Source organism: Mycetomoellerius zeteki, unplaced genomic scaffold (assembly GCF_001594055.1).
Source record: "Mycetomoellerius zeteki isolate Tzet28-1 unplaced genomic scaffold, Tzet1.0 scaffold55, whole genome shotgun sequence".
In the NCBI taxonomy this organism is placed as follows: Eukaryota; Metazoa; Arthropoda; class Insecta; order Hymenoptera; family Formicidae; genus Mycetomoellerius; species Mycetomoellerius zeteki.
In genome coordinates this window covers 213,576-233,504 of record NW_017257555.1, presented here as the reverse complement: position 1 = coordinate 233,504, position 19,929 = coordinate 213,576, and the positions used below count along the sequence as shown (strand labels likewise).

General features: G+C 40.6%; 1 protein-coding gene across 4 annotated transcripts in view; it reads right to left on the bottom strand.

Moving 5' to 3' along the window:
- Positions 1-19,929, bottom strand: part of LOC108727840 (discoidin domain-containing receptor 2) — a 101,417-nt gene that overhangs the window by 35,351 nt on the left and 46,137 nt on the right. Inside the window, exon 1 of one of the 4 annotated variants that reach the window (XM_018456112.1) lies at positions 18,954-18,966. The exons of 2 other annotated variants lie outside the window; for them this stretch is intronic. The gene's annotated coding sequence lies outside the window, so the exon portion shown is untranslated. Of the gene's footprint in view, positions 1-4,310; positions 4,362-18,953; positions 18,967-19,929 lie in introns of those variants that run through there. One more of the 4 variants, XM_018456113.1, reaches the window with a different exon arrangement.

Below are 19,929 nucleotides of genomic sequence, written 5' to 3'. Positions count from 1 at the left end.
CACGCGGCTATCAATTCCACGTTTTCGCGATATTGGAAAAAAGCGCCGCTTTATGTTTGTTTGACACGCACCAAACGAATGAACAATCGAATCGTTAAATATTTCAACTCCCCATGGTAACAGACGAGAATCATCCCCGCCAAGATCGACTGAAATTTTCATGTTAGCTCGTCTGCCGTCTGGGTTAGCAATCAAGAGAGAAACAGATCGAACCCTTATTTTAATTTTGTCTGTTTCTTCGTTCCATTTACAGAACATTTACCTTTCATTGTTCCTCCGTTGAGTCAGAGATATACCCTTTCCTTTTTTTGTCTTCGTGCTAATGTAACGGGCGAATATAGTCGCACTGATATTCTCGAAGGTATTGCTGTATACTTTAATATGCAGATTTCAAAGCTAGCTTCTCATGTAATGGCGCGTCAACGATGATGCGATTGGGAATAACGAAAGGGCGTTAATGATTCAGTTTAGACTTGGTTCATCCTAGTCGAAGCGAAGTCGAAAGTATCGGTATTCGATAGCGCTTTGACAAAGATTATAGAGAGCGATGTCTATATCGTTGATAACAAGGCAGAGCCTCAATGCTCAAACGATCACGAGTGATAGCCGTAACCAACATAGAAATATTGATATGTGAAATTACATCTAAATGCTCGATAACGATGTTACTCAACCGGAAAACCGGAAAATTTTTTTATTTTCTACAAGATAATTTGCGAGTAATGCTTAAACTGCACACAGAATTATGAAAATATTAGCGTCAAATTTAATTTAATTATTTGGGATTATATCGTGTTACACAGCGATCGTGTATAGTTAATACAATAATTGATATTAAATTATTCTTACTCGTAATCTTCTTTATCTGTCGATATTCGCTCCTCTACTTTCTTCTCTGCATTTAAAGTCTCTCACATTGCGTCTAATGTTTCATTATTTTTATTCTCAAACTTTTGGAGAGTTACTGCTTTATTATATTATTATTATAGGTATATATTACAGCTTCTCTTATTACTCGCTCTTATAGTAACACTTCCGTTTTATGTCTTATCGTATGTTTCTGTGCTGTATAATTTTTAATTTTTTTTTATTTCTTGTCTGCATTTCCCAACACGTATTTTTTATTTTTCATTATACCGTTATCGATTGCGTTTCTAGTTTTCGTTTATCTAATGATTGTTCAGGTTTTAGTTTTCTAGGCAGCACTATTGCTGATACCACATCTCAGCTTTTGACTGTACTTTTTCACTTATTGCGTCTTATTTCACTATTGTTCTATTTTTTGTACAGTCAGTAAAATTATTATTATTAAAATAGATATGTGCATTTTTGTTATAAATTGTTTTAAATTTTATTTTTTGTTATTTAATTAGTTGTTTATGCATGATATTTCCGGCTGTCATTTAGTCAACAATTTTTTCATTTGAGTCGAGTATAATGCGCGAAGCGTTATTGCAATCGAATATCTTCTTAGATTATGCACACGTTTCTCCTTCGATTTTACGACACGAATCTACGAACTTGGAGTATTTATTCGGAAATCTTACAGCACACGGGGTAAAATTAATGACCGGTCACAATTCGCGTCGTTTCGCACCTATACGAGCAAAACATCGCGTCGGACGACATTGGATGCGTCAAATATACGCGTTTGGCTCACTTGGAAAGATCGTTAGTCGAGTCATGGATTTACGAGCGGACGTTATCGCTCTGTTAATGTGCTGATTAGATTATGCCACGAGAGAGCATAGCACGCCGAGATACTGGAGTCTCCTAGCAGTGCACAACTCCGACAAAGATACGTGCTAGTGAGGACACCTTTTTCAAAGAATCGTAAAAGAAGGCGACGCCCGGTATTGTTCCTGACGACGAGTTTTACGAGTGTGCCGATTAATTATTCCGCAGACGGCGAAAAGTAACTGGGTACCCGCGTTTCCAGAAGAAAAAAGCATATCGCGTTTGGTATCGGCCGTTTTTAACGTCTCGCCGTCTGCGGGTTAACGCCGCGAGGAACTCAGAATAGTTGCAGAAATACGCAGCTGACGCTCGCAAATTAGCTTGCGGCAATCCGCGGCGGAGTCGAGCGCATGAAATGAGATCGCTTTGAAGCCCCGAAGTTTCCGTCGGAAACCCGTTTCACAAGAAGCAGGCTGCGTTCGCGGACGTTCAATTGAATCCTTTTATTTCCCGTTCCCCGCGCATACCACCGGTTTAATGTATTTTTTTTGCGGCATATTCTTCTGCACTTTGAACAGCGGGAAAAACCTATTAGAACGCGATAAAATATAATCTGTTTTTCCTTCTTAGCAGACTATTCTTGCGGAATAGAAATTTCTTCCATCTCGCTTTATGTATGAGACACTTGTATATCTTCACTTTGTGGCTTCGGGGCCGCTCTTTAACACCCCGTTCGTTTTACTTCACCGCCGCGGCATAATCGATCGGGCAGAATGAAATCAAAGGTTCCGAGAAGCGGAATGGCCGAGAGGGTTAATCAGTTATTTGCACCACGAGGCGAGTGTTCGGTCCGCACCCGCCAATCGTCAAAGAATTATTATCCGGAGCGATGACAAAGCAGATAGGAAGCTCAGAGCTCGCTGATATATGTAGTCGTTGGAGGCGATTATTAATTATCAGAGAATAACGAGGCGGATCGCGATAGCGCGTACGTATGTTCCGAGGAATCTCGTCAATGATATCGTCGGCCTCGTTTTATTATTACATTGCTTTACTGTGCTGTCAACCCTTCACCAACCCGTTACAGCCGTTCTGTTCTCATAAATCGTTTATTCATGTTTAATGCAGCCTGGTATTCAGACCCGAAAGTTTTCGAAGCTCTCAGACGGAAAGCGCGACTACAACGAGAATCGGTGGATGGGGACACGAGAACTTCGAACAAGGGAATGCTTTTGCATCGAGGCAACGCCTGAAACCAGTCAAAAAAAGTCAAGAGTAACTGCAGAATCGAGTTGGGCCGACCTTTCACCGTCTGCCTAGAAGACGATCTCCCTCGGTTGCGAAATCTTTCGCCACACGTGTACGGAACGTTTGTCGAGATGGTCGATTTACGATACTCATTCGATCGTTTAGTAGTTTCGTACATCTCGGACTACTCGGAAAGTTCTCGCGTTGCGGAAACAACAGTTAAGTCGGTCGAATTAAATATTTATGGCAGGTGATAAGATAACTAGCAATAGCTAGTTATCGTAGTTTTGTGAACATACCAAAGAACGTCGCGACATTTTTGTGATCGAGAGTGATAAAAAAGTAATGAAGGAGTACTTTGAGACTTGTAAAAAGTGGCTAAAGTTTGTGACATTATTTACGCAGAAGTGGATTGTTAGGTCGAGTTACCAAGCCGTGCTAAATTATGGATAAATTCTTGTGATTAAAGAAAAACTTTGCTTTTAAAAAACAATCCACGTTTTCAATAAAGTTCCATGAAGAAAGAATAATCATAAAGCTGAATAAAGTTTAAGGGCTTATAACAAGATATAATGCAAGCCGTTTTTAACTTGAAAATCAAGTTGTCGCTATTCCCATTACAGAGATAATGCTATGTAATGGGATCAATTCATATATAATTCATCGTATTTCAATGAATAAAACGAATGCAGCGCGCACGGAAGATCTCTATTTTCCAATGACAAATCCCTGCACGTTTTATCACCTTATATGATAAGTATACACTCGGAAAAATCACGCTCGACTTACAATTCAAAGAATGATTTCCCTCAGCGCGAATTCTGTACGGATTTTAGTAGAATGGATAGAGACGCGAGAAGGAAAATTTGAAGGAAAAATGAGCAGGAGAGAGGAAACGAGAAAACGAGAAAGAAATGCGCGGAAGAGTCTCTAATCCGTTCTTCAGGGGACTTAAGCCCGTCTTCGTGTACCCTTCTCGGAGAATACCGTTTAAGTGTCGTCCGTCTGGGAGTCCTCCACTCAAGTAAATATTTAGGAATTTTTGAAGAGTCCCGAGTGCCTAAGAAAACAGTTTACTCCGTGAGGACGGATCCCTCCCGGGAGTCTGAACGCACAGGGCCTGGAACAGTCATCGCCAGCGTCTTTCGTCGACAATCAAACACGCCAACATCGCGCATGCCAGAAAAAAATATACAAAGGAAAGATATACGGGGTGCGTTTTATATGAAACGTTACCGCGAGCCTATGTTCGTGTTTCGGACTCATTCCACCGCACGCACTAAATCCGGCCTCTATCATTTCTATTTTAATTCTTGTGATATGTACACATGAAATGTACAACTAACTGCTTGTTTCGTCGGGTAATTACTTTTAATTGGACTTACTGTTTGAACAGTTTTCGATTTCGTGCACGTGATCGTCTCTAGCTGACTCACCTGTAACATAAGAATAACGAATACTTAATATTTGAAAATCATCGGTAATTTTACATTTTGATAAAAAAATAATTTCAATATAAGAATTTTCGAGAAAATTACCTAAATTTATGACAGTGAATTTCATCCGCCTACAATACTTTAAATTTCTTGTAATTATAATTTTTCGAGAGACACGAGTTGAACAGACATGTTATTAACATAACGGTGATTTTTTACGATTGTTCGCTACGGAGATATGGGCGCAGTTTGCATGTCCCAGTGATAATAATACGACTCATAATAAGACGTCAGCCGACATTTTAATGAGAGAAGAACGGTGGAGCACGGGAGCTCGTTAGGACCAACACATAAAGAACGGTCAGAGAACGGTGAGGAATGGGTTAACGCATATATAACTTTTTGGTAGAAGCCGTTCATTACCGCGCGCAAACATGTCCGGTAGAATTGCACGTGGGTTTATGAAGTACGGTATCTTGCAAATATTTTGCCTAATATAGATGCCCGAGGTTATAATGCATAGAAATAGTGACGTGATTTATACATTGTACGGCCGCTATTCCATTTGTGCGTTTTTGTTGTACGACAAAATTTCAAGCCTGTTGATTGGCTATAGAATAGAGAGATCCGAGGACTTCTCTGTCCTGTACACATATATATTGTACGAAAAATGCACAAATGAAATAGCACTCTATCACTTCAATGTAAACCGCAGATCGCATAAAGCGATCGGTAACAATGTGAAACTTCAAATCATTTAATAAATATTTATACTGGTATTTGAAACACGACAATAAGCGACGTGTAATGAAACCGCCGGTTTCGTATACACCAAAATAATGTTGACGATTAGTCTGGCTTTGATTTGATAGAATTGCGACTCGCAAGTTTCATTACACGTACCGCTGACGGACGCAAATGCGCTGTCACGCGTCAACGAGCGGGTTTCATCGACCGCTCTCGTCAGCATGAGTGCAATAAACCGTGCTTAATTACATGCAATAAGTAATTAAAGTGATTAAAGCTTATAATGCGACGCGAATCAGTAACGCGAGCGTAATCAAAATTTCGATTGGACAAGCGTATGTCCGTTACAACGAGCACTTTATAACGATAGCTTTTCGCGACCGTTTCGTGCTTTTAACGAGATGGTATCGCGTATGTGTAATCCCGTCCATGCGTTTTAGCAGGAAATGAAAATTTTGTTTCAACAAATGATTCCATTTATATTCGCTGTTATTATCGCCATATGTCAGTAATTTCATTAATTCGCATCAGTCGATTAACACTTTGTTAAATTATATTCTACGAAATCAAAACCATGCGGAAACATGCAGCAAAAAGAAAATTTCATTCTGTGGTTTCACTGATGATATTGTATAAATTAATTTATAGATTCATATAGAGTTATAGATTCATATAGATTTTATATAAATTAATTATATATATTCGCGTATTAATAATATTTTTCAATTGTAAAAAATTAGTTACCGACATATTTGATGCTGAAAATCAAGCATATATAATAATGTATCAGATGATGTTTAATTCAGTTTGTTTGACTAACAAAATAATATTTAAAATAAGTAAAATTCTAAAAGGTTCTCGAAATTATCAAAAAATTAAACGTAGAAATTAATGAGAGTCAGTAAGTAGAGCGCCAATTAAAAATGCAAACGTTCTTTATTTAATTTACTTGAATGTTTCGACCCCGCTTTGAATCATCGTCAGTAATAATTAAAAGATCTTATCTAGAAGACCAGGAATAAGTATCCTCAATCCCAGTTATGTTCTTGACGCGATGTTTCATTGACACATGGTTGATCGGTACGAAATGATGAACAAGTGTCTAAGAGGTTTGTCAATATTCTATAAAATCTGATGATACGACGTACATTTAATGATTATTAATTAATTGTTGAAGATGATTCAAAGCGGAGTTAAAACATTCAAGCAAGTAAATTAAATTAAAGAATCATTTTATTTCAGATCGTGATTGTGTTTCAAGTCTGATACACAAAAACAGCGCGTAGTCTATAGAGCTGATAATTGTATATTCACATATGAATATTACTAACAAGTAGCACCAAAACCCGCTCTTACCGAAAACGACATTCTTCTCTTTTATTTGTATTTAAATAATTTCATTTAAAATGGTTTAAATACACAGTAAAAAAAATTGTGTATTTGTGTTGGAAACGATTCACTCACGTTTTTGTGTTAATCATTTGTGTTGAATTTTTTAACATATTCGAGTGTTAATTTAACATAATGTGGTTATGTTATTTAAAGATTTTTTGTGAAATTGATATTCAATGTTTCTTAATGTCAAAATGACACAATTTATGAATAATTGAACAAGTAACATAAAAATAATGTGTTTTAAAACGTAAATTCTAAGACAGACGAATGAAATATGTGTTAATTTAACATATTATAAATGTTAATTTTTTTCCCACGGTATGTTTACAAACTGTGTCGATGTTATCTTTCTTCGTATTTATTCTCTTACATAATATTTGTGTTACCTTCTAACATATTCATCTTGTGTAAAATCAACTAAAAAATTTGAGTGGACCATTTGGGATTTATGTTAATGCGATTTATGTTAAATTCAACACATTTTTTCCAACTGTGTAAAGAACATTTATATTAGTAATTAGCGCTCCACTTACCGCGCTCTGAGTCTCATTAACTCTCAATCCTATCTACCTTTTAATTTTTTGAAAATGATTCTTATTGCAGAATCTATAAGTAAGAAATAAGCGAAATATATCGTAATATCCTATTGAATGACACAATATGTAGTCGAGGTTCCTTCATGCAACCAACAGGCTTCGATATTGACATTTTTATTGCGGATTTCGACGAACTGCACGGTGGCATCGTCGACGTCGTCGTCGTCGTCGTCCTCGTCATCGTTGTCGTCGTCATCGTAACCGTAGTGGGTAGTCAGTACGTGCATGCATCCTCGATGAGGGACGTGCGCCCGCTGAATAATGCCGAGAATTCGGGGAAGAAGAAAATGAAGGTCGATGGTAAGGGCGCGCGGCGAACGGAATGAAAGAAGGGAGTAAGAGGCGAATAATAAAAGTCGGGACAGCTATAAAAAAGAGAGAGGAAGAATGAAAGAGTCACGTGGCGCATCGAAGAAGCAGCCGGCGCTCAATGAATCCCCTCGAACAGTCTCGTTAAAACGGAACCTACGACATCGACACTGACACTGTCGACATCGTCTTCTTCGCCTTTCCTTTCTGTTTCTTCTTCTTCTTCGTCATCGTCACCGTCGACGTCGTCATCTTCTTTATCGTTGTCGTCGTCGTCGTCGTCGACGTTGTCAGGGTTTACGCGACCTCGAATGGCAGTCACAGAAAGACCAGCTGTGTCTCGACTGACGAAGACTTTCAAAGAACCTCCGAAAAGTCTCACAGTGAACACCGGTTGTGCTACAAGTACAGGGCGTGCTGTGGTTTCAGTCAGAGCCCCCTTTCCTCCCACCGCCTCTTAAATGCCCTCCGCCTTCCTTCCTTTATACCCCCGCGACCGGAATCCATTCACGCACCGCCTCTATATTTACCGCCGTAATAAATTTCACGTCAGATTTCAGACGGTCGGCGCAAGGAGGCAGACACGAAATTCGCACGCCCGCGCGGGGATTGCATTGCTCCTTTATCGAGAACTGGTAAACAAGTTAAACCAGATTAGAAGCGCGCTGTCTGTAACCAGTGTTGTCTGCGTCTGCTAGCTTCGCTCCTGACCCTTTCCCCGCGACTATTCTTCTTTTCTATGGCGAGTGAGGAGAAGAAAAGATCGCGACGATAAATAGAGTCAAAAAGAAGAAGAGGAGAACAAACAGAAGTACAGAGAGCCAGAGGACATTTTCGCGCTTCATCTTCTCGAGTGGGACTCTTAGTTTCTTTCCTCTCGCTCGTGTCTCAAGGGAGTTTTGACCGTCGTGTAAACAACTTTGACTGAGAGTGTTATCCGGTCTGCAACGATAGATATTGTCTTTACCTATGAACCTATTTCCGTTCTAAAAGCGTTTAATGAGACCTTTGTTCAAGAAATGTATCTACAAGTAATATTTCTTCATTTCATAAGAATTGTCTTGTCCACGGTGACAATGCAATTGCTTTTTAAATCGCAAACTTAATCAAAGATCACTTAGGGTAACAAAGTTCATGGAAAATAAACAGACGTGTAATTATTGTAATGACTGCATTTAATTCCGATCATACGATATTGCGTGGTCGCGAAATCGCGATGTACGCGTTACCCTAAGTCACGAAAGCATCCGTGCCAAAGAACAAATTATACGGAGGTAGCGAGGGTCCTGGCTAAAATTTTCTATCAGTTTTATACGCAAATTTCTCGAATTACATTTCTGGGAAATTACCCAGTGAATCGCGCATTAGGATTAGCACGCCAATTTGCAATGCCTTTCAAAATTGGAAGATAAAAGCAGAAACGCTTTCTCTTTCATTGCCATAACAATGGGTTGTCGGCACGCAACAATTCATGTCGCGACGGATCAGGACGTGGAATCGTCGCGTCGTGTTGCATCGCGTCGTGTCGACGTGCTTTCGAGTAGCCGAATGGTCATCAGATGCATGTGCACGGCTACATGAATCATGAGCTCGTAATTGCGCAATACCTACATTAATAAGATTAATGTCGCTGTCTAAATGCCAACCTTGAAACAGGCAATCTCGTAATGGCTAAGATAAAATACGACGTAAATATAATTCTGCAATTATACGCTAGTAACAACCAGTACCCCAATTTTGTAACAATATTTCGGTATCATTTTGATACATTAGTTAACTTCTCGTTAGCAGCTCTTTTACCATATGTATAAATATCTGCACAACGACGATATCGACACTGTCCTCAAAGAGTATTCTACAATAAGTTATAAACATCTCATCGCCAGTCGTAATGCTTCGCGACAATTAATTAAAAGCGTCAATAGTAATATTAATAATTACTGATACTTCTAATTGGCTATTGCGAAGCATTGCGACTGGCGATGGGATATTTGCAACACATTGTAAAATGCCCTTAAAGCCCGGTTCTTCTGTTTAATTTTTGATTAAGCTTAACTTGATGTTTTATCCAATGGGCTTTATTTATGATGATGTCATGGCTGAAATCCATTGGTTGAAACATCAGATTAAATTTAATCACAAGTTAATCATAATATGAAAATATATTAACCATATAATATAATATAGAAATATAATATAACCATAATATGATAATATGAAAAACAGCTTAAAAGTTACAGAATCGTACAGGCACTTTAGAGCTTGCGTCTCTTGTCAGATAATCCATCGAAAGTAACATAACACATTACGAGGCTATCGATTTCGTCATTTACTTTCGTAATTGAACGGTTCGCGATGCCCGAAAAGCTCGCGATACCTTTTTCAAAGCGTCCCGCATGTACACATATGCCGGTACATACGCACGAGTGTACATAGGAGTGCATGTACGCCCGTACGAACAATGCCACGATTCAGGAACGCTGCCGTACCTTACGGCAACGGTATATAGCGTCGGTGAATGACGAGCATTCGAGCGAATGGGACCAATCAGACTGATTGGCCGGTTGGTATTTACATTTCTGCGGGCAAGCCCGCCGCTCGAGGCCGCTTGCACTAGCGTCGGGAGATTTGGAGAGAATGCGGGGCAGATACGATGCTGTGTCGATGCAACCGTGCAAAACCCTCCTGATGCGTCTACGCGATGATGCGGGGACTATTTCGATTCGAGCTCGAATGCTCGATGGTCGCATTATTTGATTCGCGGCTGAGAAAGATGAATATATAATCCTATGTCCTGTTCTCGCGTTTCTCTACATCATTTGCGCTAATAATTGATAAATTTACTTTAAATTTACTTTAAAAAAGAAAAGAAATAATACTAGCGACACAGAATGTAGCAAATAATTTGTCACCATATAATTTAGATTTAGCGTTATAAATATAATGTCATTATAATGTCATTTTGAACGAATACATCTCGTAGTTGGAAAAAAATTACTTCGATTTGCTTCTCAACGGAAGAAATTTTTCAGTTAGCAAAAGAGCAGTTAAACATCATGAAAGAACGTAGTATCCTCCAATTAAAATCTCCGCAGGCGAATGCTCTTGGACTCGCACTCGCGGAGGAATACAACTAGTAATTATCGCACCCGGCCCTCATCCGACGATGCTCGACAACGCGGACACGTTTTATCTTGTGTCGGGTGGACAAGCCGGAGGCGGGACACGCGAGAGAAACGTTTACGATACACGAGACACCGATGTACTTTCCGTTCTGAGAGTTAATTGCGCCCTTGCGAGCTCACGCGAGAGGCGTTTGGTACATCGGCTTCTGCGAGGCCCCGAGGGAGGGAGCGAACGCAGTAAAAGATTTGCGAGCGTGCGTCTTCATCGAGATCAACCAATCAGCTTCGACACTTCGAACGACTGTCGAGTTACTACCGATGTTCGAGCACAGTCGCATAATTTCGACGGTGGAGTCGCCGATGCGACTCGAGCGCTCTCTCACCGGCTCAGGCTAATTAATAACCGCAAGTAACAAGGAGCAGATGGAGCGGTAGAAACTTGGGAACCAGACCCCTGAGCCACGCTTGGTCGACCGGCTTGGCTCGACTCCGCTTGGATCTGTTCAACTCTGGCACTAACACACATCCACATACTATCCATTATTATGCACGTGTGGTCCGGATGGTCGCGTGCACGCTATTAGCGAAAAGGAGTGTCTCGAGCCTCCACCGTGAAACAACTGTCCTTTCCTTTTATCTCCCGCTTATTTTCGACATTTTCATAATAAGTCGAGTGTCGTGAATGAAGGAGATGAATAGGTTTCCGGTTGATTTTGTTAGGGCCCTGAAGAACTTCCGGCTTGTAGATGAGATGCTACAAGATGTACCAGATGAACGTTTAAAGGAACGTTTAAAGGAAGCTCGTTAACAAGGGTGAACTTAATCATCTTGATAACGTACGCGTGCAGTAACTCTTTACATACACCGTTATACGTCTTAATTATTTTATTATCGCTGTTATACTATCTAACCTTGAATCCAACTTTAATCATAATAAATACTAATAAAATACGGATATTAAACGTGTTATTATACATTGATAAAAATCGTATGTTTAAACTACAAAGAATGAACGGTCAATATTATATCCGCCGCAGGCAAGGTTGTATATTAGCAGCGTTTCTATGCGTGGTCGCGTGCGCAATAATTGCTTTTCGCTACACGTCGGCGTCGCTCAAAAAGCAACATTTGCACGCGACGCGGCTCGATGCGTTGCGCGTGCATATGCGTTCCGCTTGAAACTAAAAAAAATGCACACGCTCGCCCCACACGTTTCGGAAATCGTGAGCGACAATGGTTTCCTGTTCCATCCCTGCGGGGCGTCCAGCTGTCTGTCTGGGCTACGGTCGCGTGAATGAATCGTTCTGCGACTGCATTGTGTCTGTTTTCCAGTTTTCTGACAGAACCGCTGTAACCAGCGACATCTTAATCCGCGTATCCTTCGTCATTTAGACGTTCGAGTAAGCTTACAGTTGACTCTTTGAGAAACGATGTCTCAGCCGTGCCTGTGTGCACGAGAGAGATACATGTGTCTTCAATAATTTTACCAGAGTTAGTCACCCATGACTCATTGCCGTCACATAATGTTGCACTACATTTTAACGTCGCTATATCTGTCGGTTGCGACACGAAAGTGAAAAAGTTTGACACTTGGCGATTTACGGCTGTCTCCTCTCTCTCCCCCCCCTCTCCCCCTCTCCTTCCTCTCTTCCTCTCTTCCTTCCCCTCTCTCCTCTCTCTATTTATCTATCTGTCTATCTACTTCTCGTTGCGGAGTTCCACTGAAAACTTAAATAATTCAAAGAGCAGTATAGTCAGCAATACGGCGACCATTCCTGGCGTCATTTTTTCTTAAACTACTTCGCGGTTTAGTTGTAGACAGGGTCGCGAGTACGGAGTTTCGACTTAAGCTACGGCAAACGAGGTAGATTCCAGGTCGTGGACCAGTGCGGTGTAGGCTATCGTAGCTTGCGAATGTATACGTAATGACCTTACGCTGCGCTTTTTTACGATGCTTATCAAATGCAAATCCTACTTTATTGCGATTGGTATTCTTATTACGCGTTTCCTCTCTTACCCGCCTCCGACGGAGCGTTTTCGTTTTCCATTCGGTCCTCCTTCTCCTCATCTTCGCGTCCTTTCCACGCGGAGGAAGAGGATCCTCGTCCGACCGCGCCATATACATGTAAACGCGAACGACCACCTTTTAACTTCCCATTTAGATTAGAAGTTCGCGATCGTCTCGAGCTGCGTTATTTTTCGCGTCAGTTTTGCACTGTGTGCCGGAAAGCACTTTAGTACAAGGTCTCTCGAGAGACAAGCACGGAAGACGTTGTAGCATAAAACTTTTTCCATATCAAGACTAATGTTACCTCAAGAATCGTCACATGAGTTTTTAACAACTATTCTCTTTTTCTTTTCACAGAATTGTATGATTCATTCCAAATAAAATATAATTTACAGAGTTCGTCTTGTTCTCATAGAAATGCATGGTTTTTATTACGCGTGGCTCAAATTTGATCCGGGCATTTTGATTACAATGTATTTTTTATACCAACGCGAGCTGTGCTATATCAGATGCTATCTCTTCAGAATACCTTGCACGATGTAATAGGATAACATAGGTACGTGCGTTCTACTGAAGTTTTTCAATGTTGGAATTTTTCGGACTTGAGTATCGCAAAATTTTAATCATACAGCTTTTGCAAATTTGATAAATTTACACTTAGTCATATATTTATTGCGCAAAGTAAAATAAAGTTTACCACAATTCAACATTATTTCATAATGTATCAATGTTAAGATACCTACAGTTAAACATAGGGATAGTATAGCTAAACATTGGAGTAGTATATTGAAATAACTCAAGCTGCTCAATTGCAAGAGAAATTACATTTCTTGCCTTAAATCAATCCTAACGAAGTAAATCGATGTAAACTGATTGGCACACGCGCTTATAATCTGGTTACGCGATTGATCGGCAGCGAGTAATAACTTATGATAGAAAGGGACGCATCCCAGCCCATAGCCGCGAGCTGTGTTTCGCAGAGGCAGACGCTTTTTGGGGTTGCATCGGCTGGAATTTCAGCCGGCACCTCCTTCCACCGTAGGGCGTCGGACCGAGGGACAGAGGGGTTGTTTTCGTGTAAAGGCACGACGTATCTGTTGGCGTGCGGGTTGTTCGGTATCAAACCCGGCGTGCCTAGAATTCCCCCCGTAATTGCATCTCCCAACGTCCACGCCGACGAACGATTGCATTTTCGGACCGTGTCATGACATTAATAGTAAAAAGCCATTACGCCTCTTCGACTCGTAACACGACTATCTATGACGGATAGATCACCTGCCTTGTCGCGCTATCCATTGCCGCGTGACGTTCATTTTCGTAAATCGTTCCGCTCGTTTTCACGTGAAAGCGTCGACGTTCCACTGAAGCCACCCGTTTACATTCGTGCGTGGTACGTTAAACGGAATTGTAAATTACGATGCGCTCACTTTCGGCCCGATGATAATTAACGTATTGTGGTCGGCAAGGTACGTACACCGTATTTGCTGCTGCGGCCGTGATTACGCGGACTGTGCAAACTGCAAGGCTCTAATTATGTTTTAAAGCGTAATCTAAACTGAAACGCATCGGTTAACACGTAGGTGTAAATTAGAAAACCGGCGGCGTCAGTTCGGAACTTCGTCGTCACCGTCGGCTACGCTCTCTGATAATACATTTTCACACGATTCATTAAAACTTCAACAATGAGTAATATTATTACAAGTTATTATAATATGTTTATATCATTCTGCAACATGTTGAAAGATGCAGGAAACAATTTCCAAGGATGCTATATTGATTATTATATGCATTACATAACATAAAAAATAAGATTTTTATTAATTTATTTGCATACGTAATAGTTCATGCGTCGAATATACGTCGATTTTAAAGAAAAGAAAAATATTATTTACATTTATCGTTCTACAACGAAGTAGCTTCGTAATGAAGGCGCATCTCGTGTTACAAAGGGAAATGTTCGGAACAAGTCTGCTCGCTTGCTCTGTCGGCATTTTGTACGTTCCTCAAACAGACAAATGTGGATGGACACGTGTTCATCTGAAACGGAACGCAACGTGAGATCCAGTCGAATCAGGGGTAGAATGAGGAGTCTCGAATTACTAGACAACCAAGGGGTGGAAGGGGGTTGATCGCCGATAGGGCGATGACTCGAGGTGTTGATACGTTACCGCGATTTTAGGGAACAAAGGCGTTGAACGAAACTTGACGCCGACATTTACGGATCAGGAAACCATGGTTCCTGATCGAATACGATAAAAATTTACAGCAAAAGAAATCATCATAAAAATGACACGCGATACCTTATTAAGAATTATTTTTTAAGATAATACTTCAAATACTATAATGTGAAAGTTTTCGAAAAATTAAATAAAAAAGTTATTTGTAAATTTGAAGTGAGCACTCACCAACTGCAGTCATTAATACTGCTATACGTACAACTCATGGACAGGCAGCCGCCTAAACGTCTTTGTATATATAATGTATATAGATTTCATGAAGCTTCGCACTATGAATCATCGCAAACCTATCATCTTTAGAAGTATACAGACTGGGTATTATTAGCAACAGGTATTATTTTTATTTATATATTGTTTCAAAAATATCGGTAATAGATTAAAATGCGGTTAGATATTGATAATCTTTAAGAAGCTATTTTTGTTATGGGCTCAATCCAAGAATTGCAAGAATTAAACAAAATATTGCTGTTTAAGTAAAACTAATCTCGTTGGAGAGATCACGATCCAGAGACCGCCCTTCGCCCAAGAAGAGCTGACGAAAAAAGAAAGGGAAAACGTTCGGCCGGAGGAAATGCCGGTCGCTGCCTTTATCTCCAAGCAGGTACCGAGACTGAGAAGCGACGTCTTAAAAGTCCTTCGTTAGTTTCTCCGCTCACGAGAGACGAGGATAATCCGATCCTCTCTATATACTAGAATATCCTCGCGGCTTCAGAAAACTTTAACGCTCGATGGTTCCGACAATTTTCTTCTCAATCGATGGCAACGTCACAGTCAACTTGACAGGCAGCAAGCCGTAGAAGGTATCGTTTCTTTTTTACCTTCCTTTTTCCGCGCTCTTCTGATTTATATGCCTGAAATATATTGTGAGGGCAGGAATAAAATATCTCTCGCTGCAACGACATTTTTATATCGCCAGCTGTCACGGAATAAATATTGTTTGAGTGGGCCGTCAAGGATATGTCTTCGAATATAATTTCAATTCTACACGTCGACATTGACATTATATTACTTTATTCATCGAACCTGCGCTTATTTTAAGACTATTGTTTTTTCTTTTACGTATAAAAATCCGTAGTCTCTTGTTAGAGACGTGTTGACTTTTTTTGCATGTGTTGGCTGCAGATATATACGACCTATACAGTTAACGTCAGTTTATCAGAGGAAATTGTCTTGGTAAAGATACTTTCATTGCTTTCCGAAAAATGACGATTTAACGACGAGTGTCATGAAGGCTGAGTCATAATGACCCGAAAGATTTTAAACATCTATTTCTTGTTACATACTTGCTTTACATTATCATAAATAAAAGTGCTTTATATATACTTAGTGGTTTATTTTATCAGATTATCTATATTAAAAGACTGCCATTTTATAAAAACTATTAGCTTTTTAAAATCATCCATGTAACACATTTTAGCACCTCAATGACGCCGGATTAAATAAAATCTGATATGTGTGTTACGAATGGATTTAAACTTGGATCTTTGATACATAGAGTAGAGAGACGCATAATCTCTTTACGTCACACCTAGAGAAAGAAATTCTTCGATTCAAAGAAATGTTTCTTTGCTATACGGTTAAAGAAAAAATTTCTTTGATTTGAACGTCATTTCCTTGATTTGAACATAATTTTTTTAAATCAAATAAATTTTTTTATTTTAAATAAAATTAAAAATAAATTTCTTTGAATGAAAGAAACCTTTCTCTGGGTGCACAATCATCACACCGTTGAAATAGAAGGAAAAATCATTGTAATAAAGGAAAAGCTTTGCAACCGTGTTTTATCCGTTTAGCAATATCCGAATGTTTACGATTTCGATTCAGTCGAATAAATCAGATTTTAGTTGGTACACTGGCTTTTACGTTTTAACGCTCACAGATACTTTCAATAGGCTTTACAGGGTTGAAAGAAATTGGGCGCTATCGGCAATCACGATAGGATCTGGCACGCAATTGCATCCGCGCTTGACCAAGCGCGGAAAGGAAGGTTTGCGATTGGCCCGGTGCAAGGCGAGAGACGGATATTGCGTCGACTCGAGCCGCAGACGTTACGCACGGAAGCTCGAGCGTCGGCAATAAAAATGCCGTACGCAGAGAAAAGGGAGATACAATAGAAACGCAATGGGCGCAACGAGTGGATGACTGGGCGACGTGGACGAGCGGGAGAGGAGAATTGCCTCGCTCTCTTCGGCGCTGCTACAATTGGTGTACCAGCCGCCGCGGTGCAATCTCATTCGCGCTCTCTCGCATGAGCGAACAGAAAGCGTATTCCAAGCTGGGCCCCTCTTGCTTTCTACTCCACCTCTTTTTCCACCTTCGACTTCCCTCTATTCTCCCCTCTCCTGTCTACATCATTCGGCCGTTACCGAGATACTGGGCGCTACATTCTTTTCGACAATGGTTTGAAATTCGAAATTTCGATGATCTTTGAGAGACTCATTAGAGTTCTAAATTTTGCCAGCATTTTATAAATGTCTATATTTAATGAAAATAATATACTGTACCTTAATTAATTGGAATTAACACCTGAATGAAATTTTAACAATATATGTCGAACAACTTTGTCACGGTCTCTTTTAGAGGGCTTCTCTCTCGCGGTGCATGTAATGCGTTTCGTTTCGCCTCTTTATCATCTTGCTTATGCCGGACGAAGGTCTTTTTCTGCTTTCTGCTTCCCCTCCGCTTTTATCTTCACTAAATATATCCGTCATGCGACCACTTCACGAACAGGTGGGTGTCAACGGCCACTTTCAGATAAGCCTCGAAAGAAAATCTGGAAGAGGATGATCCAGTGGAACGATTTGCAGAGAGTTGTCAAAAGGCCGATGACGTATCGTCACCTTTATCTCGAACATGGTATCACGTTTCTATCTTACGATCTCTTATAAGTTGGCAGCTTGTTATAGACCAATATCGAACAGATAGAAGAAGAACGCAAAAATAGCTAGAAACGATATTTCGATAAGATATTTCCTTTCATTAAGTAACGATCGACTATGCCATTGCACTGATGACAACTGAGCAGCGATGAATGGAGAAAAATCGGAGCATAGATAAGCTGCCGTCACTTACAGCTCGTTCATAGCACTCATATGAACAGTCTGGTCGTGAATGTTACGGTATGTCGAGGGGTCCCCATGTCGTTTACACGGTCGGCAGTAAATTTAGATCAGCGGCACTCGACGTTATCCTCAAAGCCTCGCTTGGATTCGTCCGTTCCGGTACACTTTTTTCTAGCATAATTTTAGGCCGACCAAATAGTTCGCGTCACTCTACGCCGCCACTCTGTTAATCATTTTAGCCAAATGTTCCTTCGAACTTGAAGACGCCGTTTTGTTTGGTGGAGGAGGAACGCAGAGAATGGTGAGGGGAAGAAAAGAAGATAATTGGCAAGCGGAACGGGGATGAACCCTGGAAACGATATTCGCTAATCCGACAGCGGACAATTATCTGGTCCGTCAGAGCACGACTCACGGACGGCAGACAAGCGTGCAAACTTGAGAAACGGTCGACGGAACGGTTTAAATTTAGTAACTCCTTTTAGTGAGCGGCAACAAGCATCTGAGTGTGCGAACGCGGCGTGTTACGCCGCCAATCGTAAAGCGATTCCGTCGAGTTTATCAGACAGATTAAAAAAATGTTTCGTTATGCGAATCGTTGACGATTATTAGACCCACGATAAACGATTGGAACGAACATGACTGTAATTTCATTTGGTCTTTGATGTGTCTTTTAAAAATCGCCGCTTGCTTGTATTAAATAAATGACAAAGATGTCTTTATAACGAAATGTGAGTCGGAAGAATGAGAATAATTATTTAATTATCTTTCGTTTCTATCATACAGACAAGGCATAATGAATGCCATTAATAAATATCTGTTTTACCATCGTCATTTAGCGAAAGCGTTGTTTGCAGAAGATAATGAGGTTTAAAGAGGCGAGACAGAAGAAGAGAGAGAGAGAGAGAAAGAAAGAGAGGAGGGAACAGGCACGAAGTTCAACGAAACCGTGCCATGTGAGCGTTCGTTCACGACGCATCGTCGCCTGTGCGCGTTTCCAGAGAATCGCTGACATTCGAGAGGCGGAGCAGAAACTCCAACAGAGACGCGAAACCGCTTCAGACGTAAGCACTCTTGAGAAAGTTTTATGATTAAGGAATTAATTACGGTGGATACCTCTTGCCAGGTTGATGACCGATTAGAACGGGTCCGTTTCTCAAGTATATCGATTAAAAGATCGGCAGCATTTCGGAGGCGGAGGTGGTGAATCTCTTGATTTTTTACCCTACCAAGTTCAACTGTAATTTCGAGCCGGGCCACCGTGTGCCTTAAGCAGCGGAACTTTCCGACTCGAGAATTTCTTCACGTTTCTTTCTTTTTTCTCCTTCTTCGCCGAGAAGAGACGAGAGTTTACCAACTGGAATGATGCTGGTAGTACGAAGTGCACGGAGAGGGAGAGAAGTCGGAGGAAGATGGTACGTCAGTTCAATGTCTTCATGGTAACTAGTCCTTAATGAAGCAAACTTTTATTTACTTTTGAATTTTCCTCGCACAGTGAAGCTTCTACTTACCGCCGCGACCGGGTGCATTTTCACAACCACAAAATTCTCGCGTGTGTATGCAAATGCGTCGGCCGCAAATTGTTTGTATTGAACGTCGCTGCGGCAACGTTTCGACATTCGGGTTGAAACAAACTCGGTTAATGACTTGATTTCGTTTGAGTTTAATTAATCGCGTAATGAATTTTGGATCCGATTGCCGGCAAATTATTTCATTGAAGTTAATCGGATTCATATGTAAATTGACCCATGTTGAAAATACGTTCTCGGACGTTCGTTTTATTGTCGAGGGGAAATCACGGCATGTCGTACCGGTCTGCGATCGCATCTTACACGAGATCGACCTGTATTAAATAAGTCAAGGTGGCGAGATTCATCGATCTCGCGTCGATCGTTTGACAGATAACGGATAGATGATCGTGGTTAGACACACGATCAATTAGTCCCGTAGGATGTTCGATAATATCCATCGACAAGCAACGTCAGCTTTGGCATGTGCATCATGATCGCCGCAACCACAACATGCCGAGTACCTGCGGTCGATGAACACGTAAAAGAAGATTGTGTATGCTTTAGTAAAATTGACAGGATCA